Source organism: Python bivittatus, unplaced genomic scaffold (genome assembly GCF_059951505.1).
Source record: "Python bivittatus isolate LINGU-HERP-01145 unplaced genomic scaffold, Pbiv_v1 ctg000980_np1212, whole genome shotgun sequence".
In the NCBI taxonomy this organism is placed as follows: domain Eukaryota; kingdom Metazoa; phylum Chordata; class Lepidosauria; order Squamata; family Pythonidae; genus Python; species Python bivittatus.
The window spans coordinates 12,520,851-12,544,682 of NW_028277125.1; the positions used below are offsets into that span (position 1 = coordinate 12,520,851).

General features: G+C 39.2%; 1 protein-coding gene across 1 annotated transcript in view; it reads right to left on the minus strand.

The window, feature by feature from the left end:
* NAALADL2 (N-acetylated alpha-linked acidic dipeptidase like 2) overlaps positions 1-23,832 on the minus strand; it is a 774,686-nt gene that overhangs the window by 594,563 nt on the left and 156,291 nt on the right. The window contains exon 2 of the mRNA XM_088131936.1: positions 16,665-16,772. The gene's annotated coding sequence lies outside the window, so the exon portion shown is untranslated. The remainder of the gene's footprint in view (positions 1-16,664; positions 16,773-23,832) is intronic.

Here is a 23,832-nt window from a genome sequence, read left to right on the forward strand (position 1 = left end):
CACGAACTTAATTCGTTCCGTGACTCTGGTCGCGAACCGAATTGGTCGTGACCCGAATCAAATTTTCCCATAAGGTTCAATGTAAATACGTTTAATCCGTTCTGACCCCTCCGAATTTGGTCGCCAACCTATTTTTGATCGCGTCCCGAATCAAATTTCCCCATAAGGTTCAGTGTAATTACGGTTAATCCGTTCTGAACCATATGTTTTTTTTAAAAAAACCCGCAAAAATATGACACAAAGTACAGCACGATTAAAGAGAAAGCTAACCTTGCTTGATGCGACTTCTGGCGTGAAGGACAGGAAGGCGGGTGGGGAGGCGGATATTGCTTGGAGGGAGAGTCCCCCTCCCTATAGGAAGCCGCGACCACGTGTCACGGGAGGGAAAATGGCCACGGATTCTGTTCGTAACCCAATCCGGCGTTCGCGAACGGAGGCAAAATTTTGTGAGCGGAGCTGTTCGTGAACCGAATTGGTCGTGAACAGAAGCGTTCGTGAACCGAAGTATCACTGTATATGAAAGCTGCTAGAGTCTAGATACAACAGAGGGGGTCTGATGGAAATTTTCTCTAGGGGCTCCTCTCTTGTGGAACACCATGCCCCTGTTTAGCTGATCCATTTCCCTTTCTATTGCTTAAAATATGTCTCTCTCTTCAATTTGCCCAGGTAACTGCAGCAGGCAAAGCAATTGCTTATGTGTGAGCACTGATAGGCACATGCTATTTTGGAACTATGTAACTTGTGTTACCGCCAAGATGGAGACCCTCTGGTTCTAGCTTCCAAAGGCAACCTTGCTAAAAAAAAAATTACATGTATTCAAGCAATATGTCAGGGTGCTATATATGGCTATGTTGCTTGTTTACTGCAAGGGAAGTGAGAACAATTTTGATTTACCAGACAAACGATTTTACTTTTAAAATACAGTATTCTCATGTGACCCTAGATGAATCAGTGGCCTTATTTAGCACAAAGAAATCAACTATACCTTTCTTTTTCTTAATTTATCTAGAGGCAGAAATAGGTTCTTGCCTTTGCTTTGGATGTGGTTGAAATTTTCATTTGGTGGGAGAGTTAGGGAGTTGGTGGAGGGGGCAGGAATACATTAAGAAAAAAAAAAACAATAACAGAAAAAATTATGACACCAAAACCCTCTACAAGACCATAATCTGAAGGTGCTCTGGTACACCAGAGAAATAGGACTGCATGTAGCCTGAATGATATTCTCTCCCACCCACCCTTCAATGAAAGGAAATGAACTATGACAAATTTTGACTCAGGGTTGCTACTGCTATTTACTCTGCAAATATTTACTCTGCAAATGTCTGCAGAGAAGAGATTAGTTCTGAAAAAAGATTATCTCTACTAATTGAAATGCGGTTGTCTAGTTTCACTGCATTCAGTCCATACCATCTTCATGTTACACAACAAAAGAGAATGGCCAACCTGCATATTGGGATTCAGGAAGACACAAGAGAGAAAATGGACTAGTGGACAGCTTTTATCACCTGTCAGTAACAATCGATCACAACAGCGTCTCCAATTTATGAATATGCAGTTCACAGAATGGCACATTTCATGCCTGACAGGACATGGATTAGTTTAGTGGGTGGAAATAAGAGGCATACAGACTGTGTGAATGAGCTGGTCTTTGGAGGGATGGGCTGAACATAGAGCCTGACAGCAGAACATGCTTTAGGAGGGAATTTGGACAGCTCCTTTATGAACCCACCAACAAGAAAGAAAGAAAAAAAGAAAGAAAGAAAGAAAGAAAGAAAGAAAGAAAGAAAGAAAGAAAGAAAGAAAGAAAGAAAGAAAGAAAGAAAGGGAGGGAGGGAGGGAGGGAGGGAGGGAAGGGAAGGGAAGGGAAGGGAAGGGAAGGGAAGGAAAAGGAAAAGGAAAAGGAAAAGGAAAAGGAAAAGGAAAAGGAAAAGGAAAAGGAAAAGGAAAAGGAAAAGGAAAAGGAAAAGGAAAAGGAAAAGGAAAAGGAAAAGGAAAAGGAAAGGATGTTATTGTCCAAGCTAATCACTTTAGCACAACTCCCAAAGCTTCTCACAAGAACTCTCCAGCCTGTCTATTTGGCACTTAAACATGGGCATATTGTAGTGACTATCCATGGAAGCCTTGCTCCAAGGAACCAAGCCTTGGCCACCCAATTCCCACCATTGCTATTTTCAGTTTTTGCTTCTTTTTATACTTTAGATCATTCTTCCTAAAATTCAACAGGCATCTCCCTTTCTGTAATCTTTTATGGATTTAGGAACAATAAAGAAGAGAAATTGATCATTTTCTGTATGATGCCCCATTCAGGTATCTGAAAAGCACTATCATCTCCTTAATTACTCATCTCTAAAGAGAGTTCCTTGGTACCCTGATCATCTTTATTACCCTTCCCTTTATTGTTCCAGTTCTGTGCTCAAAGCTGGACACAAAGTTTGAGGTGTAATCTGATTAATGTAGCCTAAATTATCTCTTATCAATTAGGAAATGGGTCCTTAAATGGTTGGACAAGGGAAGGCATAAGTGGTGCCTTAAGTTTTCCAGGAAGTAAAGTGCTGGTGTTGATGCTTCTTAAATGACCACAAAAACTGAGCATCAAGTTTCCTTCTATCTGGGTTATCCCCATCTTTGTTATTCAGTTACAGGAAGGAAGGAAGGAAGGAAGGAAGGAAGGAAGGAAGGAAGGAAGGAAGGAAGGAAGGAAGGAAGGAAGGAAGGAAGGAAGGAAGGAAGGAAGGCAGGCAGGCAGGCAGGCAGGCAGGAAGGAAGGAAGGAAGGAAGGAAGGAAGGAAGGAAGGAAGGAAGGAAGGAAGGAAGGAAGGCAGGCAGGCAGGCAGGCAGGCAGGCAGGCAGGCAGGCATGCAGGCAGGCAGGCAGGCAGGCAGCTTATTTTTAATAGCAAAATATCACTTTGCTTTTGCCTCCCCTCTCCTTTTTTTTTAATTACACACCACTAAAAATACAGCAACCTTTTGCTCACTAATTGACATCCCTTTGACTCTGTTCCACCGGAAAAACAAAAATCAGTAGGAACCTTGAAGTGTTGTAGCTTGCTGCTGTATGCTTCTCCTTAAGCATGTGATAAATTATCCTTGCAAATATTGCCCCCTTGTCTATTCAGCATATTCAAAGCTGCACTCATAGCCATCCTTTCTGCTTTGCCTGCAGAATGGCTGGAAACTAACAATTACAGGTTTCAGGATAGTAATATAAATGTAATTAAATGACATTTTATTCCTTCACCATAGGAGGCTAGATATTAACCCTATGCACCTACAAATTACAGTACATGGGAGAGCATAAGCTATTTCTTTCTTTCTCCCCCCCCCCTTTTCTTTATACTTGGAATCAAGGGAAATACAACGAATAATTCCCAAAGACTTGTAAAAACTTTTCACTTTCCTTTAAATTCCTCTGATCCTTCTCCCACAAAACAAGGTATCCATAGTTTCCCCTTGAGGGACTGCACTTCTTGAACTAGAGATTTTGATTGGTTATAGGTCATCATGTCAGTGCTGACTTTTAGCAACCACATCAATAAACCTTCTCCTGGATGATTTGTCTACAACCTGGTGCTTCAATATTTTCCAGTATTGCAATATTGTTGTAATCAGGTGCATCAACCTTGCTGCTGGTCATCCTCTTCTTCTCTTTCCTTCCACCTTTCCCAGCATTAGAGCCTGCTCCAGAGATCTAGGTCTTCACATAATGTCACAAAATATGATATGGTCATTGATGCCTGAAGTGAGAACTCTGGGTTGATTTGTTTGATGATCCATATAGAGGAGAATATATGTAGCTCAGGGTGGAACTGTGGAGTCCTTGGGGTTGTCTGAGCTTGGTTGTTTTCTTGCAAACGTTTCATTACCTGGCTAGGTAACATCTTCAGTGCAGGGCACTGCAGATGTTACCTAGCCAGGTAATGAAACATTTGTAAGAAAACAACCAAGCTCAGAGAACGCCAAGGACTCCACAGATGATCCATTTGTTTGTTTTCTTGGCTATCCATAGTACTCGCAGGAGTCTTCTATAACACCAAAGTTCAAAAGCGTCAATACTGTTTCTATCCTACTTCTTCAAAATTTCCTTCCATAGAGTGTCATGGGGAACACTAGAGAAACTGAGAAATTAACTTGGTATCTTATGCAGGCAAATTATGGAATTTGCAGCCATTGCAAAAAAGCTCTGTAAGTTAAAAAGACTTTGAACTAGATTGCATGTGCATACAGTAAATGTGGGAAACTTTCAGTGGCTGGCCAGAAGAAAGAAAAGTCACTGAGGTTTTGCAGGAAATGAAGGATTGAACAGCTTTACTGCTTATCAAAATGTTTGCACTCAGTAATATGACTGAGTGCTGGGCTTAACAGCAGACAAAAATAATTGTTCGGACTCTGATTACCTGACAATGGATTTTCCACAGCTAATGACAAAATCTGCTTTCAAACTGGAAGAATAAAAACAGGGTCCAAATGTAAGTTTGGATTTACCATTCCCTTTTTTGTTTTGTTTTGCTTTTTTAAGCCAGCAAAGTATTTTCCCCACAAATAAAGGCAAACAAATACAGATTGGAAGTGAGGGTGAAAGAAGTTGATTAATCCATAGTACTTTCTGGAGAAAGAAACTAAAAAGCTAAAGAGAGAGAGAGAGAAGGGAATTATAAATTAGTTTACTGAATATTTTGTCCCCAATTAGTTCTAATGTTATTACAGGGAAGAAACTTAGTTTTAACTATGTAAAATTTTCACTTGCAAAACTCCCCTTTTTCACTAATGAAATTTGTTTTTCTGACTCTGAAGAGTTATTATCTGAGACGTGCACAGAATGTATTTCAGAAATTTGCAGTTCAGCACAAAGGAAGAAGAGGGAGAGAAGTTGCCCTGAAAAAAACAGAACTCTATCATAAGAGGCTTTTACAAATATGCAATTTAAAGCCTGAGAATAAAGAACTAGCATGAAGATTGGATCAAATATATCTGTAATGTTCCTTTCAGATTCCTGTAAGTCAGCACCAAAGCTTTCTGGCAGGTTACAGAAAGAAGTGACTGTAATAATTATAACAATGATGATGCAAGAGATTATGATAACTCCAAAATCTGGTTCGGTAATGAGTGTTTGATGGCTAAAAATAATTAGTTGCTAATTATAAATTGCATACAGCCCAAAGCTGCCTCTCCAGAAAAACTATGATAGGACATTGATTCAAACAAAGAGATGACCGGAAGAATAGATAGCAGCAATTGATTAAAGCTTCAAGAAGCAATAACATAGGACAACTGGTGACTAACATCTAACACTGGCTCTTGGAGTGTTTCACATGGCTCAGATCCTCTATGGGTCTCAGCCATGGAATATGCTTAATTACAAGATGTCCAGGTTAGTTCCTTTAAAAACTGCTAGCACTTCTGCAATGTACATCATGTACAAGGCTACATGTGAAGCCAGGAAAAGTTTTAATTTAATGGTTAAAATTACTATTCCTTCACCTGGAAGTAATGCTCCCAATTCTTCTGGATAAGTTTAAATCCTCTTGAAAGAATATTTTGAGAGTAAGTTTCCAGTTTATGGGTTTGCTTCAAAGTTGTGGTTGAAATGGGGATTCATAAAGCCAGCGACTGAGCAGAGAAGGTATGGGATACCTTCAGAAAAGGTTAGAACCAGGTGTCCGATCACTGCACCCTGAACACACCTGGAATAGGGACATTGCAGTAGATGATCTTTTCTTCATCCCTGGTCCTTGCAGGAAGAAAGTTTCACCTATGACTTTTTCAGTGTCTCAAAGAGGACTTATTCAATAGGACTGAAGAAATCTAAAAGACAATTCAGAAAGGACCCTGGTAGAAGCTATGATGGGAGGGTGATGTTGTTTTGAATTAAGGCAGAGATCTATGCCATCTCCATCTTGAAGGCTTTAAAAATCTGGCTGTTTTCCCAGGTCTTAGGGCAAGGTGTTTGTGGAACGCTAGAGATGATGTTTTTGTTAGAGGGAGTAGGTTTGTCTGGGTGCATGGAATTTTCTAACGTTTTTATTGTATTTTTTAAAGCATTCTTATTTGATGTAAGCTAGCCAGGGTCATTTTGGAATCAGGCAGCTTCTAAATCTCAGAAATAAATAAGTTTCAGCTTCATTTTTTTTCCTGATCAATTATCAAAATAAAATCAACCCAATGATTAGAAATATTAGAAATTGCCTTCCATCAAGTCCATTGGTCCATCTCACTCACTCGTCTAAATGCACTTCTAGTGGTTCTCCTATATTTCGGTGAAGAGCTTTCCCAAGGGTCACTGGGGCTTTCTGCATATGAGGCAAGCACTCAGGTATAGGAGAAATGTTATTTAATTAACATTAAATGCTGAAAATTTTAATTGCTATATATGTTTGCCCAAGCAGCTACAGATTTAGTGGGCTAATCAGCTAAGGCCAATTTTAGCTGGTGAATATCTGATTTATAATCCACTTTAAAAGTTCCCTATAGAGAAAGTTGAGCTTGGCACCTGTTGATTTTATGGACATTTCCATTCTTCTTTTGGAAGCAGTAAAGAAATGGTTTGCTGGGATCTTTTTTTTTTTTTCTGGGATAGCCTACTAGCCTAGTAATCCTAGGTGGTTGCATGCCTGAGTATTAACCATCTCTGACTCTGCTTAGCCTTTGCAATGAGCCAGAGTAGGTAAGATACTGTTCTACCAACTGCTTGAGTGTACTGCTGTGTAAATGGTGCTATGGATCCCAAGCAGGTAACTGCCTTAAACTAATGTTGATAAACTAAAAGCTTCATCATTTTCTTTTCTTGGGATGAACTGGTGGATGCTACACAAGTACTTACACCAAAAGAGACTGAAGGAGAGAATATCACTTGACTCTTTTTTTCCTCCAACCCTGACTGTCAGAAAGAAGAATAGTAGTCAGCTTACTTATTCTACTTTGAAGAAAGTAGTGCCACATCAAGCAACAGCTGGACTCAGATAGTACAATTCCAATTCCAACAGCATTTGCAATGGAAGAAATATTTGTATGACTACTGACTATGCAGTGGATCCAGCCAGCAATTGCAGAGGGAACCCTCAACTCCTGCTTTCTTGGTGCCTTCAGGAATCAGTTGAAAAGAGCAAAAAAGGCTTTACATTGACCTAACTCTTAGTACCTTGGGGGCTTTAAGATGCCTGCAGACATCCCCCTTGGTGCCTACATGTCCTCCGTTGCACTCTACTCCTTACCTTTTTAAAGTGTCATTTTAATCAGAATAAAAAAGGACAGTGAGATGCTTCAAAGGAAAGCACCAACCTGCAAAATCATATTTATTTTAATGAATGCCTTGGATTTCCCTTTGGCCCTGTTGTTTTTCTTAAAAGATCAAAATGGTGAGTGGCTACAGACCAGCGCTTTGCTTGTGCCCGTTGGAATTTTTAAAAAATGACAGTAAACTAGAGGGGTACAGAGTATGGAAGAAGACAACCTATTACCATGTCTTCTGGTTCATTAGTATTTTGTGACTGGCCATATCTCCTGTGGTTCCTCTTTTAGGATTGAGAAGCAACCTGTGGAAACCATTTTCTTTGAACAACCATGACTTAAAATGTCAAACATGACCTTGACTCCAAAAGGTTGGTGGCTTATGCGCTAAGCAATCACTGTTACTTGATTCTTTTAAAAAAAAAAAAGTTAAATAAATTTAACTTAAAAAAAACCCCACTCTTTCAAAAGGAATTACTGAGGATTCTAAGATGTGTTTTAGCATCAATGTTCATTTAGGACAGGGGAATGCAATTTTTTTAAAGCAAGGACCAGACCTAGATTTTGAATAGTCAGTTGGGAGACCACTCCAAAATGCTGACAATCCTGGGGGGGGGGGGGGGAATGGGAATAAGTCAGGGCAATTTAATTAAAGTCAATATTTAATCATCTGAGTGGGAGAGCACTGAGTGGGAATGCAGTTGGGGAGTAACATCAAGGTGTATAGAGAAAGTGAATAAGGAAGGGGTTTTTTTTTCTCCTTTTCCAAAACACAAGGACCAGGGGTCATCCAGTAAAGCTGAATGGAAGGAATTTCAAACAAACAAAAAAACCTTCTTGCACACAGCACATAATTAACCTATGAAATATATAACCACAAGACACGATGGCTTTAAAAGTGGACTGGATAAATTAATGGAGGGCTTTAAGAGTAGAATGGGCAAATTAACATAGGATAAATATCTAGTTTTATTACTTTTAGAGACTCATTGTTACTTCCATGTTGTGGATAGTATGTCTTGAAGTAGCACTTGCAAGGGAACAATGGTGGGAGAAGGGTATATTTCGATCTTCTGCTTGCAAGCATCTCAGAGGCTTCAGGTTGGCCACTGGGAAAAGCAAAATGTTGGCCTAAGATTGTCCTTGATCTGATCTTATCAGGAAAATGAAATCAGCCTAGCTTTGATCTTTATTTGTTATAATTTTTTGTGAGGAACATTAAAGATGTAATCCTGACTTTGAAAGCAAAATAACAGAATTCGGGAGCAAGCTCTACAATTTACTCTCTACAAACATAGAAAGTGGTCCAAAACTAGGAGATTGTTTGGATTTACCATGTACAATTCATGTTCATACTTGTCAAATCATAAAAGTGTATGTGTAGAGGTGCATCATGTGACAACAATTGGACAAATACCTCTGCCTTGCCTTGATAACACAAGGACAAAAATAGTGTTATTAGTTACTAAAAGAAAAAAAAGAAAGAAAGAAAATTGGCATCTAGTATCAAGAAGTTAAATATTATACCAGCGGAGTGGGGGGACATTTTTGTTACCCATGTTTTCGGTACTAATAGAATCCCAGAAGGTTTCTTTCTTGTTGTTTTCAAAAGGACAGTGACACTGTCAGGTTCTTTCTTGTTTCTGTTTAGTCTTTGAGGCAAAGCTTCAAAGAAAGCATGTAGAGATATAGCACATCACAACTTGACAGTAAATCATATTTCAGTATGAAAATGGCAAGAGCAAGCAGGAAATCTGAATATTTGAAAGGCAAATAGTTTTAATAGGGGCATCATAAGTTGATCCAAACTGAAACCCAGAAATTTCAGGATGCTAAGATGGTTTGGGGGGAGCAAAAAAGAAGAATTCACAGTCAGGACCCAAAAGCTTTGAGGAGGAAAAAGGAAAAGATAAGCTATTCTCAAAAAATGTGAACGTTCAAAGCTCAACAATGCAAGCACGGTCTCATAACAGAGTAGATTCATTCCTGGTGGAATGTCTAGTTTGGTAAAATAACTTTAGATGTCAAACCTGCAGTTCCAGAAAGTAATCCATGATAAACTTCATGAAAGGTTGTTCAAGAACCCAGGGACAACAGGATTTTCAAGATCTTTTGCTCCCTGCCACCAATTTTGAAGCCTGGAGCATTTTGTCAATGTAGATCTTCAGTGTCAGTATAAAGCAGGAGTGGGAAATCGCTGGGACATGATTGAGTCTGTAGCTCCTGGTATCCTTCACTATTGACCATGCTGCCTGAGGCCACTGATATTTATAGTCCAGCAATGCTTGGAGAGCTATAGTTTATCCAGACCTGCTATACAACCTACAGCAATTTTTTAAAGTTCTTTAAGGAGCTGAAAAGCATCTTAGTGCTTAGACTCCTAGGACAAGAGGATTTTCAAGACAAAGAAAAAACGTGCAGCCCATGCCCTCAGTTTGTTAAAAGCTGTCTACAGAAAGCAACACAAACAATATGTTTCTATTGAGTTGAATATATGTGAAAAAGGGGTCAGGGAGCAGGCACTCAGAAAAGCCTTAGGACTTGAAGAAAATGCCTGCAACAGCCTAATCATTTCGGCTGATTAGTGTGTGAACACCCCAGTTTCCTAAAGTACATTTGTTGGGATGGTTTTTTGTTCCTCCTCCTAACTATCGCATTCATTAGCAATATCGGTCAGCCTTTTTTCCTTAAGGCCCAGTGATTTCTGCCACAAGCCTACTTATAAATAGCCACTTCATTGGGCAAAGAAAAATTGCAGGAGAGTGACATTTTGCTGTGGGCCCTTTCCACCCAGAGCCTCTCCCTCTGTTAGCTCTGAAGAGAAGGGGAGATGATTCCTCACCTCCTGACTCTGGCTGCTTTTGTTGGTTTGTTTGTACGATACCACCCTTGGGGTGAGAGCCTGGGGGCAGGGGCTGGTTGGGTTGGGTGAATGGGAAGGGAACTCTAACCAGGGGCGAGAGCAGCTGGGAGGAGTTCCCTGTGGGTATTTGTGTGAATGTGTCTATGTATGTGTGTGTCTTTGTGGGACGAGTGGGGGAGGTGGGGTACTGGGTACCCTGATGGCGCTGAGAGCCAATGAAGTGGAAGTGCCTTGGGGTCCCTGACTTCCCCTCCCTGGGGTGGGTGTAACTGACCTCATTGGAGGTCTCAGGCCTTGGGAATTGGGGGGCCTGGAGGGGAAGATGTGCTGCTTTGGGGGGGAATGGGCAGGCCATAGAATTATAGTGCTGACGAGCATGGGGAGATATGGTGGGAGATGAGGAGCAGGCCACTCCTGGGGAATGCAGGACCAATGTTTCATACCAATTTCACTTTCTAGCTCCTTGGTCCCAGCCCCTGCACCCAGACAGCAGACCTTCAGAGGCTCTAGCTTACGGCTGCTGCTTCTGAATGCCAGATCAGTCTGTAATAAGGCCTCCCTCATCTGTGGTTTGATCATGGATGAGAGGGCTGACCTGACATGCATTACTGGGACCTAGCTGGGCTCAGAAGGGTGTGTGTGGCTCTTTCAGAGATATGCCAGGCCGGGTTTTGGGTGTGACACCAGCTGAGAATCCGGGGTGGTGGTATGGCGATTGTCATCTGAGAATTGATAATGGCTTTCAGGGGCCCTGCCCCACAGGTCACCAGATGTGAGACCCTGTTCATTCAGCTGGGCTCTAGAGATCTAGAAAACCTCCCTGTCTGAGCATAAAAATAAAAGGCTGAACAAGAAATAAATGTCCTCATCTCCCAACTGTAATATCCTTCCGTGGTGTTCAATGATCAAAGTCAAGACTCTGAGTTATAAGATTCTAATATGTGGGGAAAAAAACAACAACCCTGATTGTTATCAAGAAAGTAAAGATTGACCACATGCCACCCAGAGCCCTTTTTGGCAACTGCCAGATTCCAGAAGGAACTCTGGGCGGAGGCAAATAATGACATTCCTCTTCCTAACTCCAAATTTCTCCCACCTAAATCAACTGATATAGCCATTTCCCATAAATCATCCAAATGAAGGTGAGGCATTTTGGCTTAACCCTTAAAAATGGCACTAAAAGCCAGCCCATATAAATATATATCTCAGGTGTTTTTTTTTTTTTTTAATGTGCTCCATTTATCTAGTGGTAAAGATGATTAATTCTCTTACAGTGAAATTGATAGGACCTTCTAGAACTGCAAGAGGCTCTGGTTTATATGAAGGCCCATATGTTAACTTTTTTTCTCCTTAGAAGGCCCATATGTTAACTTTCTTTTTTCCTTAGAAACCCACTAAGATGAAAGGCTGAGCAGTTGCTGCAAGTGTTGAATAAAACCTTTTCTATATGAGCTGAGTTTGGGTGGCAACATTTTAAAAGCATTTAACAGGGAATCACTTATAGCATGTTTTATTTTGTTTGATTTGTAATTAGGCATTTTTACTGCGTTGTGTTAATTGAACATTTTATTGTTCAATTTTTGCACTTCATTGTATCTCCTTGCGTCTGGATGAGCTAGACAAGTCCAGAAAGAAACAAATGGATAAGTTGATGGCAACTAGGTTAAGGTGTGTTTTATGTATTTCATTGATTTTAATTGGTTATTTTATTCAGGCTTTTAAGGTTGCATTACTCACTTATAGCTTCCACAAATGGGTACAATAGACTTCTCAGAAGAATTTTTTTCTCATTTTGTTGGCTTTTTTATTAAAAGGTTATTCATCTTATTCTTTCCTCCAGGAGCTTGTGATGAAACAGAACTTATGGATGAATAGAGAGCTAGGGCTATTCCAGACAACTGGGATTGCAAAGTAGAAAATCCTAGTGGATAAGGATAGCAGAAAGTGCCAACATACATAGGCAGGATGAAAACTGAGGTCAGAGATCTAGAATTTAAGGGCACAAGATCCAGCAGGAACCCAAAGAGATCACTGATAGAAAGCAACTTTCTCAGGCAGAAGCCAAGTTCAGACATTCATTACAGCTGTGCAAATCCTTCAAAAGATGTATTTCCACATCATTCTGAAGCAGATTCAAAGGACTTCTCTAAGTCAATAAAGGAGACATGTCTTTATCCAGGTTTGCACATCTGTTGCAAGAGCCAGTTTGGTCTAGTGGTGAAGGCGCCAGGCTAGAAAACAGGAGACTGGGAGTTCTAGTCCCACCTTAGGCATGAAAAGCAGCTGGGTGACTTTGGGCCAGTCCCTCTCTCTAAGCCCAACTCACCCCACAGGGTTGTTATTGTGGGGAAAATAGGAGGAGGAAGGAGTATTAGGTATGTCCGCCACCTTGCATTATTTATAAAAATAATAAAGGCAGGATAAAAAATGTTAAAAACAAAATAAATTAAGAAAGTAAATATGTACATGCCCAGCCCCCTTTTTTTCCACCAGAGCATGCTGCACATGGATATGGTTGCAGATATGTCTACAATATCAGAAGCAGAAACAATGCAACCAGGTTTCCTAGACCTACTCCTTACCTCCCATCCCTATTATCCCACCCCTTATGTTGGAGGGGCAATTATTTGGGGGTTAAATTACATACAGAGCCTAGTTGGGTATGCCATATTTAAAAACTCTAATTACAAAAAAGGACCATCCATCTAACTCTCATGTATTGGTAACTGTGTGACCTTTGACCATAGCAGCAAAGCAGAGCCGTAGCTCCATGATATGCATACTAGGGGTGCTGAAACTAAGTTGATTCACTTTGGTCTTTGTTAATTGGAAGGGATAGAGATTTTTCATTATTCTCAGCTACGATACTCCTGTTTTGGTTAGCAGCTGAATAGAGGGGTGAACGGAGACATTATCTCTATAAGCCCTGTTGCTCATTTTACTGATGTATCATTTTGGTAACAAGGATGGATTCCAGAAGGGAGACTGGTTGTGAACCCAATCACCCTCATTCAGGGGAGCCTTCAGCACTCCCTTAATACATCTTCCTGACTGATTATCTAGGTCTACAGACTCAGGGATGTCTCTTCCATAGTTAGTGACCATGTAGGACCCTGATTCGGAACTATTTAAATCTAAAGTGATCAACAGCAGCAATAAAGTTAAGGGAACACTTAACTTTAACTCTTAACTTCTTAAGGCTTCTGCTGAGCGCAAATAGGGTTGGAGCAACAGGCATTTTATCAAGATTCATCCTAGATGCTAAAGCTTCTGAAATGAACTCTCCAGGGTCCTGATAAGGCCACAGCCCAGAGGTTCTTGTTCTTACTGTTATGGGTAACAATTTCATAATGGGCTCCCTAAGCATCTTTTGCCAGGTCAGGATACAATGATACTTTGTGACTTGAACTATCTATTCTGTTATTATTTATTTAAGCAATTTATGTGGCTGCCCATCTCACTACTGAGACAACAGAGAAACAGCAAAACAACTCAAAGGAATTAAAAGAAATCTCAACAGCAAACATTATATCATGTGCCAGAGCTCCAAATAGATCCTTCCATCTGGCAACATACAAGCAATGGTCAAACCAACCATCAGGGTTCACCTAACACTTGGTCCAAATGTCTGAGGAACATCATGGTCTTTAATACCTTGTGAAAGGCCAACTGAAAGGCCATCTGGATCTTCCACGGGGGAAGGGCTATGAAAGAGAAAGTATGTCTCTTGTTTCCCACAAGATAACATTGCCTATCAGCTCTGATGGGGCAAGCAGAAATAGTTGGAGACAGGCATTCCTGCACATAACCTAGTCCTGTGCCATGTAGTTCTTGTAACTGATAACTAGCATCTTGAATAGAACCTGGAATCTCACTGGAAGCCAGTGCAGCTTGCAGAAAAGAGCATATAATGAAATGCCCAAAACCGTCTCCACCATTGCATTCTGGACTAGGTGCAGTTTCTGAATGCTCTTTGAAGGCAGCCTCACATAGAGCACATTACAATTAATCCAAGAATGAGGGGACTAAGTTGTCAGTATGCATAGGATCAGTGAATGGACATCCTGGGATCAGTCCTTAAGAACATCATAGTCAAAAGAAGCAGACACTGAGAAAGGAGATTCTGGTTCTTAGACTAGTGAGATCCTAACACTTGACCCCAGTGTTGTCCTAGCCTGAACTGAGCCTCTGGTTCCTGCCATTTACACTGCAAAAGAAATATCTTTAAGATAAATAAAAATATTTCAACAGTTTAAATTGTACAAATAGAGAATATAATCTGGATGGGTAAATCCAGATAATCAAGGGCTTTAACCTACCTACCACTCAGCTTTTACTAGAGTAAGGGGGAGGGGGGGGACTTACCTTCTTCTTTACTCTAACATGTAACACTTGGTCTTGCTCCTTTGCCAGAGATATGAGCTGCAGTTTCTTTATCAGCCACTCAACTTTCTCTGAGCCTGAATTTTGCCTTTCACTTGACACTGCCTTCATTTTATCTTCAATTAAAGTAAACTTAAACTAAGTAAAAGAGAATGACTGTCCCAACTATCTTAATCATGTATAATTTTATTTCTAATTCCTGAGCATCAGTTGACATGTTAGCATTATTTTTAAGGTTTGCTAGGAGCCAGCTGCTGGCAGAGTTTAAACTGTAATGTCACAAGCAATTGCCAATATAAATCATATTGATTTTTTTTTCAAGCATATGCTCTGGAAAAGAAAAAAAAAATCAATATTCCAGGAAGTGGAGTACAGATGACTTAAGAACATCATAACAAATATGGGGGGGGGGGGGACTCCCCAAAATTAAAAAAAAATAGAAAACTGAGAACTAGAAATGAATACTTCTGAGTATGCTATTTTGATTTACAAACAACCTGGGACATTGATCCTCCAACCTCATTCTATATGGGGAAAAATGCATTTAACTAAACATGGAATGTAATTTGACTTGTTAAAAGGGTATGGAAGAGTGAGTTATAATCATTTTGCAGAGTGAAATACAGGGAAAAGAGTCTGTTTCTACCTCTCATTTACACCAGCCTAATTAAAGGACAATTTCCCTTAAAGTCACTGGTGTAAATTTGGTGGGAATGAGATTTCGGATCAAAGCCAGACGTTAACTGCATAATGATTCTAGGCTCCTGCTGATGATAATGTTTTTTCTTCCCCTGATCTTTTCACGAGCCTGATGTGCATTTTGTTATGCAGCCAATCAATATAGAAAGCTGTGGGTGTCTTGCTAATAAGCCCTGCAATGCAACAGCATAGGGACCAACTTGTAGGGTCAAAGCACAGTCAGGAATGGAGTATATTCGACTGGATCTGTTTCCATTTACATGGTTTCTCTAAACTTGAATTGAAATATTAAAAGCAAACCTATATGGGTTAGGTGAGTCAACATCAATGTGAAGATAAATGACATAGGTTGGCTCAGGCAGAATAGAAAACATACTCAACATGGCACTGCTTCTGCAAAAGAAATTCCCTGGTTGAGCCCTTCCATCTGTCTAACAGAGTTGGGCTAAATAATTTGTGTCATTTACTCATGTTCCAGAATTAGAAAATTGTGGTGGAGATAGTGTCAATATATGATGAGTACACAAGCATGCTAACAATGGAGAGAAAGGATTGATGTTTTTAGTGACAACTTAATTCATGGAATTGGTGCTGCTTAGTTTTTCCATATGCCAGAACGACTACCATATGTTTCAGACCCTCCCACCTTGTTCCTACTATCTGGAACAATTTCCCTTTGAACTACTGTTTGAGTCTGATCTCATGAGCTTCGAAAAGACCCCTAATGCATCTCTTTTTCTCAGGTCCTTTTTGAAGCTGGACAAATCAAGTCAGGCTAATGACTCCCTGTGTGCCTGCATCTGTGTATACACACACACATAAACACATACATTCACTGGTTTAGTGTCATCAAGTCTTTGTTGTAATTCCTTGTGTTTACTCATACTGTACTTAGGAATAAGTAGTTGCCAATTAAAAATACTATTTCTACTACTACTGTGAAAGTTGCAGCACCTATGTCCATGTCATGTATCACTTTATGTCTCTCATGATATTTCAGCCATTATTATTTTTTATTTTGGGGGAACAGTTGATAACTCTCTTCTGGAAAGCTATTGGCGCTGATGTCTAACTACAGGTAACATTGCAGGACCCTAAATAGTACATTCTAAATAGTATGTATCTTCCAGATGAACCCCTATATCATGGGTGGCCTTCAAGATGATGATAAATGCAATTTTGAGCAGGTCCAACTAACAAGATAATTGGCAAGGATCCTGGAAGTTGCATCCACCAACATCTGGAGGGCTACAGATTCTTCCTTCAGAGTTAAGCCTTGGATGGCTTCAACTTTCAATATATGATAAAGGAACTGTGCAGAAGCATATGCTGATGAAAAATAACACCATTAAACTATAATTAAAACTACATCAGGATGAATATCACATTAGATATGAAACCAATCAATAGACATCTTCAGTGGGGCAAGGGGGACAAGTGACAAAACATGCATCATGATATCATAACACAAACCCCACAACTTATATACTTACATCTGACATCAGAATGCAAGTGTAAAAGCATGGAGTTTGGGTAGTGACACACCTTACACATCATCATTTTTTCATCATCTTGGCTAGTGAAGTTTCCTCTGATTCAGCCTGAGAAGAAACAAAACATGAATAGCATAATATGTACAATTAATCTGAGGATCACTTATTTTGACTGGAGAAAAATCCTGTCTGTTCAATCTATCTAGTTAAGGGCTCTTAAATCCAATTGATTTCAATTGCAAAATTAAATATCTGCCTTAAGCCTTTCCCATTGAAATCAGTGGGGCTCAAAAGTGCTTATCTTTGAATGAATTGTGATTGCTTCAGTAACTAGCTGTTCAGTACCATATAGAAGGAATTTATATATTGCCAGAGAAAGCATCATTATCTCTCTCTATTTTCTTCAGAACAGAAATAACAATGAATTCTTGGGAGATAAAATACCAAAAAGGCAGTAAATAAAAACTCTTTCTCTATTTAAAAATACATCATTTTGAATGAATAATTGTTATGCAATGTGTAAATCATAAATTCTGATAAAACAGCTCACAGTTACAGTCTACCGTGCATCCAAGTCAGTAATTAATCTACTACAGAAGGAAATATGGTTTTAAAACTGTACACCCTCCCACATACATACCATTAACTCCCACATACATCCCTACAATACAGAGACAAATTTTTCCTAAAATATGGAAAGCAGATTAAAAACAGTTGTCACTAAACATCAGTTTCTGAACATAGCAAGTTGTCTTACCATATTAATCTAAACTTTACTATGAAAAGTTATGGAACCATTTAAGAAAATATTCTGTGGAACAGAGAACACTTGCCAACGATACGAGATTGGGAGACCCAAAATATGTGGTAATGGAGAAATTAACTCCACATATTCACAACAGAAGTGTAACCAAGTTCAAACAGAAATGATTAAACGAATAACTAATGCTTAACTAACTAATCAAATGCTTAAAAAAAATATATTCTAGAGTTGAGAGGGGAGAAAACTTTCTACCTGACATCTTATAAGCCACACTGATTAATTTTGACAGGAAATTCTCCATACTGGCCGTCAGAGGAACCTGTTAGTGCTTGTTTGTAAAGCAATAGTAAGTAAAAAGCTTCATTAGATGGCCTCAGTTTTTCATTCTCTCTCCCTATTAATTCAGTCCTTAGCTATACCAGGCATAAAATGCCAAGGGAATTGTATGAATTTCCTCACGTACCTGTAAAACCTTTAAATTTTGTGTGAGTCTGGGGAAAAAAACACCTCTTTGAATCTTGATTATTTGACCTCGCTTCTCAATAAAGAGGATAGTCAGCAACTAAGGAGACTCTCAGAATCTGCCCATGGGAAAACTTCTTCTGAGAGTTATCTTCCAAAAGAGTCAAGCAAACAATTAAGAGAATTCCACAGATCCTTATGAGAGTGAATTCAGGCATTTCACTGTTAGCAGAAGCATAGCAGCGTGAGCCCTACCCCAAGTGAAGTGCAAGTAGGGTTCAAACTACTTTTATCGGGGCACAGAAGGTAAGATGTTTTCCTCACTGTACAAGGTTGCCAATGAATCTTCTATTTTCCACTCTTTAACATTAAAAATATCCTGGTCCTTACAGGAACAAGAGGTTTCCCACCAAAGTGCTGCTTTCCTTGCAGCAATTTGGTCATTCCAGGAAGTTCTGTAAGGCAGACTACTTCTAAGGAAAGCAATGCATGTTCTTTGGAAGTTCCTATGGTAACCTCATACAATAAATAATTGTGGTGCAACCTAACCATCTAAACAGGATGGTTGAGTGAATTTTCTATGAATTTTACCTCATCTACATATCCCTAGTCCCAAGTATCCTAAAAGGAACATTAATGCAATTTTTTTTCTCCATGTTGTTTACCATTTTTCATTGTGTTGGAAAATAAACAGCTTCTGGTATTTCTTTTCAAAGGAGGAGGAACATTTCAAAACAATTGCATTGGTAGGGTACAGGGATCTTGGATTTACATTTCTTATAGTGCAATTATGTCTTCTCCTTGGCTTCCCATACTTGAGTTAAATTATGGGGGAAATCTAGGGAGGCTGCATGGCATTGGAAAGATATATAAACCCTATACAAACACCTAGCAGCAAGGAAATGGCCCAAAACACCATCCAAAGAAAGTGAATCTGAAGCCTCTTTCTCACAGGAATAAAATTTGAAGAAATCTGAAAGATATGTTTCAGCCCAGAACTGCCTAAAATCTTACTTGATTGTTATTACCTATCTTTTGTTTGTAAATCTTGAAAACAAAATGGAATGAGGGAGGGAGGAGGGAGGGAGGGAGGGAGGGAGAGAGAGAGAGAGAGAAAGAACGAACTCAAGTTCAGTCCTTCTCAGTTTAAAAGTCAATAAATTATTCCAAATGTCTGGCTTTCCACACTAGAAATATAATGATTCTACTGTTGGCAACAGATATCTGTGATATTCTATCTCTGCTGAATAATAATACAATTCTGACATTATTAAATGTTCATTATCAAATTGTCCCAGGTGATCACTGGGGAAATCTGACCTTTTTACTTCATGTACACAAAACTCTCATTTATATTAACATTTATATAGCCTTCATAAATACTCTGCCTGTTGTTCTAGATTAATTGCCTCAGAGTATTCACACAGTTACAAAGATTCAACAAATTTCGTAGATAAGCGTACAATAACCTTCCCTTTAGGCTTCCTTCAGCTTCCTGACTGAGTGGGAAAAGGTTTATTGATGGAAATAGAATTTGTTAAAAGGAAAAGGTTACTAATCTTGATCATATCCCCTGCTCTGCTGGGAATTTCCTATTTTAGGTGTATGAAACAAGATCAAAGACTGGTTGTAAATGTATTGTTCTCTAAATATCTGATAGAAACCTTGCCTGATACTTTTTTTTAAACATTAACATTAATCTCCATGGCCCAATCCTGAGGCAGCCCTGAAAAAAGTATAAACTGATCACTCCTAAACTGAGGGCTTACATCCATTTTGCAGGGAATAAGCCCCAGTTAACTCAATAGGGATTCAAGACTGCCCTGCTCTTTGTCATATAGTGACCAATGAGATGTATCTGAGAAGCTGTAACATGGACAGAAGGGTGACAACTCTTCCATGTTTGCTCCTCAGCAGGTGGCATTTCAGATTTGCTGCCAATGATTCAAGAGGTAATAAACAACTTAAAGCCTGGTTTTCTGAAACTTGTCCAGTTCCCTTTTAAACTGATACCAGTGAATTCCACAGTCTAACTCTGTGTACGCACACTGAGGAAGTGCACAGGAAATTGTCTTGCTAGCACAAAAGTGCGCAAGTCACAATTTAGGCAACACATACAAGCCTTTCCCATTCTTTCTGTGGCTTGCAGAACTCCAGGAAGCCTGGATCATTTTTCTTCATGGTCCAGCAGATCAACTTTGAGGCAGATACACAGACTGCTGTGTCTTCACACACCAATCCCAGGGATCTTGATAAGAAGTATTATTTTTTCACTTTTAGCAGCCATCTCCTGCATTGTGTGATAACTGGCAAAAATGACCCCGTGATGGTGGGATCGTATTTTGCTGCCCCAATTATTCTGCTGGCAGACTGCTGTTTCTTTTCACAGCAATAGTATGACTATATGCATATATGTGTGTCCATGTACGGCAGGGAGATGCCCATATGTCCCTCTTCATGAGAAGGAAAGAATGTGTGTGAGGAGATAAATAGCTTTACCCTTTAAAGTTTTTGCAGGCTTCAAAATGACTCCTACTCTAAAATGTTTGCCACTTCTGTAATTAGCGTATTTTAATGAATTTTCTAGCATAGGCCATATTCTTAACAAAAGCTATCCAATAATAGGAAGAGAAAGGCAAAAAACAAAGAGCTACGTTTGTGTAAAATACGAGATATTTTTCAAGTCTCATAAATGTTCCCTCATGCCTCCTTACTTGTTTTTCAGGGTAAAACCCAAAATTCACTTCAAATTTAACTTTAGGCAAAATTTCACTGGCAACACTAAATCTCACAGTTGTTTATTCTTAGGTCTTGGCATTCAGTGCAATTTAAATAGAGCATGACAAAATATAACAAAGATGAGTGTATGACCTAGAGCAAAACAGTGACAGCCTGTGAATGGCAACTTCATAAATATGCAATTTTAAAAAAGAAAATAAAGAGGGAATAATAACTTCACAACTATGCCCAGTGCTTCATTATTCCTCAACTATCTCCTTAGATGAATTAAACTCCAAAACTCAGGGTCGTGATCTATAGAAGTGCTTCTCAAACTTGGCACCTTTAAGATGTGTGGAATTCAACTTCCAGAACTCCCCAGCCAGCATGGGGAGTGTTCAAGTTACAAGCTTACAACTCCTTTCCTGTTTAAATAAGAAAAATGTTTTCTAGACATTTTGATTTTTAATTACAATAAATGTGAAGGGTTTCATGGGATGGTCTAATAATTTTCCACCTCTACTACATTATTAAAGAGTTTTCCACCAGGTTCTTTACAGGTATAAAATGTATACTACTCAAGACTCTGACCTGGTATTTTTCAACTGTGCAACAAAATCAAGAAGGTGACATTGCTTGAAAAATATCTGTTTCTGTGTCTAATCCACCTTTGCTAAAGATGTCCATCAAATCAAAAGTTATATTCAATACAGAGTACTATGCCAGAACTGCTGAATGCATGCCAATGCCCCCTTTCAATGAAGAACTTTCTGAAGTGACTTTGATCATGCTTGTCATTACCTTCTCCTGGAGAGGGTGGAAAAGATGAGAGCTTCTGTCTTAGTGTTGTACTGCTTGAAAAGCAAGCTCTAAAATGTCCTGTGCTTGCTCTTCCTTTCCCCTTTCCCTTCCCTCTCTGGTTCTGTTCTCTTCTTTTTCTTTTGATCCTGATTTGGTCCTGATCTCCTGCTTCTTCACTGAATCCAGACTTCTGCCCATGAACCAGTTCTGACTTGGAGGTATGAACCAAAGCTTTAAGGATTGGTACAGAACTATCAATTGAATTTAAAGAGCCATTGGAATATTAACATGATAAAATGTATTACTTACAAACGTATATTTAAATATCATTTGATAAGGGTCAACAGCACCTCATTAACATTCCTTTTTTTCCCCCTGCACTTTTGAGTTTGTGTTGACTCCTGGCAACTGCCTTGACAAGTCCCTGAAGTCTTCTTGGCAAGTTTTTGGGAAGTGGTTTGCCATTGACTCCTTCCTAGGGCTTAGAGAGAATGACTGGCCCAAGGTCACCTAGTTGGTTTTGTGCCTAAGTATGACTAGAATTCAAAAAACAAAACAACAAAACAAATTAGAAGAAGCAAATGAAAACCACTTTCATATTGTTGCCAAGAAGTCACTAAGAGCTGAACACAACTTAAAGGATACTTAAGAGTTACATACATACATAACCATCATTATATATCATATCTGTCTAGTCCTAAAAACTATGATTGCTTCCACCATGTACATACATTATACATTGTTTGTTTTCTGTTCTTTAAACTTATCAACTCTGTTTTTCAGGAACTCATCAACTCCATCCAACCATGTCTTTCTCAGTCTTCCTCTTCCTCTCAATCCATTTATCCAAATATTTGTTTGTTACCAAACCATTTCAGTCTATTTCTAGTGATTTAAAAGTCCTCTCTCCAAGGCTGCTGCTGAGAAAAGGAACATGAAGAGAGTCCCTTCTACTTTATGCTCCTGAGCATACAGAAACAGTTGGGAGTAAGTGGTCCGATAGATACCCAAGCCCTTAGTCATGTAGGGTTTTAAAGGTGACAACCAGCATCTTGAATTGCACCCTGTAGTCAGCTGGCAAGCAGTGCAGCTCTCAGAGTAGAAATGTTACATGGGTGAAACCAGGAGGCTCCATAAGTACTTGAGCTTCTGCATTCTGGACCAGGTATAGCTTCCACATGGTCTTCAAGGACTTCCTATGTAAGGCACACTACAATAGTTTAAATGAATAGTAACCAAGGCATGAGCAGAGCCTCCTGTTCGAGGAAAGGCCATAACTGATACACAGAGTAATTTTTCTAGGCCAGGTGCCTCATATTTCCTCAAAAGTGTAAGAGTTCTGGGACAACAGTGTCCCCACTATACCTAAAGGCAGCTCTGAGAACTGAGCACACACTGTGTAGGAGGTTGTGTGTTCTAGGTCAGAAAAGTCTGTGATAACTATAAGAAAGCAGAGACTAATGTGCTCAGCTTAGGGGGAGGTTCAAAAGCATTCATGCAGATATTTTAATACATATTTCACTAAGAATTTGGTGAGAGGGATAAGAGAGCACACAGTACTGTTCTGGTGACAACAGCTCTTTTTGAAATCCTGTGGTCAAATGCTACTTGTTCCTTTTAAAGAGGAACAGACCTAAACTCTACCACTGAGCTTTCAATTTTCTTCCCTCCCTCTCCCCAGCTTTCAGTTCAAAAGTCTATATAAAGCTTCACATGGGAAGAACTTTCATAAGAAGAAGGAAATGGAAGTGAGGCTGGAATATGTAAAATAGTCTAAGAAAAATACATTTCAAATAAAATGACTACAAATTACTCACTAGCGAGATATTTGCACAGCCCATTAACTGTTTTATACTCATTATTGTATTCAGACATTACGTTTTTAACTAAAAAGGGCAGCAGATATCTACTTGATTTTAGGCCTTGTTCCTCACATTTAAAACATTGTTATAAGAAAGAATATGTCCACTAATTATGAAATAAAGACCATGATACTTGCCTTGCAGTTGTGTATATATACATATATACATATACATAAACTGTGCAATAGAAAATTCTCTTACTTGTTTTCAAAGTCCAGTTTAAGATTTAATGGTTTGGAGAAGTTTGAGGTGTTTAAAAAGAAACTGGAACAATACAACTAAAAATATCACTACAGCCTACAAGAAAATCTATATATGGTCAATTAGCTTTGATTGTTCTAAACAGTGACAAACCAGACCAGTAATTAGAAATCATGCACAATGTTAGCAAATGCTGTTGATTAGTTAGCAAAAGATTTCTTTATGAGTATTCTGAAGCAAATTGGATTGAACACCATTTGTTTATTTGTTTTTCTTAACTAAGCTATAGTGAAATGGTGTTTTTATTTCCCATCCACTATAGTTCAGCAGTAGCCAGAGAACCATAACTTCCCCATCTCTG